A 3290-nucleotide genomic window follows, 5' to 3' on the forward strand; every position below is an offset into this window, starting at 1 on the left:
TTTTTTTTTTTTTTTTAATCTGTCACTTTTTCAAATTCGTCAACTTTTTTTTTTACCACTTTTTGAATTTGTGTTACTTTTGTTTGAATTTGTCTTTTTTAGTATTTGTCACTTTTTTCAGTTATCTTAAAATTTCTATTACATTTTTTTAGTGAGAAACATCACTTTTTAATAAAAGTGAGATTGTATATCATTTTTTAATAAAAAGGTGACACTAAGCTTTTAAAAGTGTCATTATGGCAGTTTTTTTTTAACAAGAAAAGTGACAATTTTTATATTAAAAAAAAAGTGACATTGTGTCAGTTTTTAACTTTAGGCAGTGTTTTTTACTTCCAAAAAAATTTTAATATGATTTTTCCAAAGTGATATTGTGTCAATTTATTTATTATTATTATTATTTTTTTGAAGAAAAGTGACAATTTTTATTACAAAAAAAAAAAGTGACATTGTGTTACTTTTTAACTTTAGGTAGTATTTTTTACTTCCAAACAATTTTTCATATGATTTTTCAAAAGACCTCTAATTTTAAGGGCGTTTTTGTAATTTGCCCGTTAAAATTGTCAAACCTAAACCAAACCATTTTGATCGGATTTGATTTGATTCAAAAACATTTCGTTGACCGGGTCCACGTGGCACCAAATCGACGGCTTCTAAAATACGGTTTCGGTTTAGTTTTTCGTTTTTGCGATTTTTGTTTACAGCTCTAAGATCCATAAGGAAAATCTAGTTCATCTCTCTTTTTATTTTTAATCATCATACACAAAAGCACTCAAAAGTTTCTTATGAATTCTTAAAAGTCATGTCAAACGGACTCTTTGTAAGTTTGGAAAAAATGATGAATTATATAATTGAAAATTTGATAAAATTTCAATGTCTTATAAAATACGTCGTTAAAATTATAGGTTATCAATTGAAAAGTTAGATAAAATTGAAAAGCAATCAAAAATTTCTTATGACTTTTCAAAAGTCATGTCAAACGGATTCTTTGTAGGTTTGGAAAAAAAAAATGATGAATTTTATAATTGAAAATTTGATAAAATTTCAAAGTCTAATGAAGTATGTGGTTAAAATTGAAGGTTATCAATTGATAAGTTAGATAAAATTTTGCAACAAATGTTTAATGATATAGGGTTAGAGCTTAATGATTAATACCCCCAAAAACTATCGTAGATGTTTTTTTGGGCAAACGTTATTTACGACCTACCTTTTAGCAAAATTTTAATTGAGTTATTAAACTTTTAATTTGTTTCAATTAATTTACTAAGAGTCTGTTTGAACCTCCTTTTTTTTTTTTTTTTTTAATAATGAAAATGCAGTATTTTGAAGGAGAATGTGTGATTTAAAAATAAGAAAAAATTTGAATTTACGTGTAATATTATTTTATTAAAAAATATGTATTTAAAAATAAGATAGTGAAAAATATATTTTAAAAATAATGGAGACCAAACAAGGACTTAATCTCAACTTCAATTGAGTCATTGAGCACAAATTTTAACTTCACATTTCAACACTCAATCAATAACCTGTCGTAGGAACATGATGACGGGTTCAAGGCAGGGATCCGATTCCTCGACCCCTGTTCCAACTTATTCGAGTTCGAGTCGGGACGAAAACTCCCATTCCCGTTTATAATTATTTTATTTTACTTTTCATTGAATTAAATATATTATAATATAAATAAAATTAAAATTGTTAAAGTTATAAATTATTTTTAAAACATAAGAAGAATGATAAAAACTACATTTTTCTATTTTTATGCATAAATATAACTATAGAAATAATTTTATTAATTGAGGCCTGTCCCCGCCCCGTCCTTCATTCTAGAGAAGGATTGTGGCCCCATTCCCCAATTAATTAGGGAATCCCCACCCTCGAGACGCCTCCGAGGATTGAGGAATGTTGTGGCCAACTCGAACTTGTCATTTCTCAAATTGATAAAAATTGTTTAATTTTCTTCCATTCCAAATCTTTCTAAATAATCGATGCATTACATATCATCGTTGCATCAAAAATGCTTTTCCTTCAAAAAAACGTCACAACTTTCAGCATTTTAAGTTAAATGCATTGCTAGAACTTCCATTTTATCAATTTCTTTTATGGGTGCCATTGAATATTAGTTATGATATGTCTTTCAGTTAAGCATATTTCTACCACTTTATGTTATTTAAAAGTATTCATTTTGCCAAGTGTAAGCTATATGTTGACCTCTAAAAATGGCTCTTCCACGTGGCCAATTTGTAGCTACTCCACGTATTCCTCTCTACGAAATGAACAAACTGTCAGGCGCACACGGCCGGAACCGACGGGGGTGGCGGCCGTATACACTCCGACGGTCAAGTCAGGTTTGGGTGGTCGGAACAGTGTCCAGGGACTACACAAATCAATCAGTCAATAAAGGGGGAGGAGAATATATAAACTTGTTATGGAGTGCTATCTATTGAGAGTTTCATTACCTTTGCCTCTGGCCAATCTTTGGGTATTTATAGGTGGTATGAACCGTGGGATGTGGAACACGTGTATACATCTGACGGTATGAAGCGTCTGCTCATAGGCGTCAATCAGCCGCGCTTGTAGAGTGGGCGGACAGTTTGTTTCCCCCGAGTTGAATTGACATAAAGTTGATAAGTCACATCAAATAGCTTTATGGGGGACGTCAAATCAATTTAAACCTTATATGCAGAGCAAATCTTAAATTGGCAGCGAATCTTCTAACGGGGGTCCACTTGAACCCGACCTCAGAGACGGGACACTTCGGCAGATCAGTGACAGGACTCGGTGTATCACTTTGGAGAAGCTTCGGGAGGTCGGAGTGGTCTATTTGATTTCACCGGCTTCGGAGTGGCGAGATGACACTTCGGTTACTTCGGTACCGAGGCTCGTAAAATGAGACACTTCGGTACTTAGGTACCGAGGCTCGTAAAATGAGGCGTAACAGTGGTCCCCCAAATTCGAGAATGAATATTTATATTATACGTGGATTTGTTTTCTTGACCGGATCGCGGCATGGGGGTAGCTGCAACTTTGTAGAGCATGGGAAGAACGCAGAGCCGAGGCGATGAGCCGATGATACGCTCGCGTCGGGTACGTTAAAGCGTTATAGAAATTTTAGGGACTCGTCTTCATCGAAGCGTTGTCAGGAAGAGGGAGACGGCTCAAGCTTTGCAAAGCATGGGAGGGGGCGCAGCGACCGAGGCGATAACAAACGGGGCGCTTGCATCGGGCGCGTCCAGGCTTTGTAAAGTTGGGGGACTCGTTTCTCGCCGAAGCGTTGGCGAAAAAAGGGGTCGACG

This window comes from Olea europaea, chromosome 2 (assembly GCF_002742605.1).
Source record: "Olea europaea var. sylvestris chromosome 2, O_europaea_v1, whole genome shotgun sequence".
NCBI lineage: Eukaryota > Viridiplantae > Streptophyta > Magnoliopsida > Lamiales > Oleaceae > Olea > Olea europaea.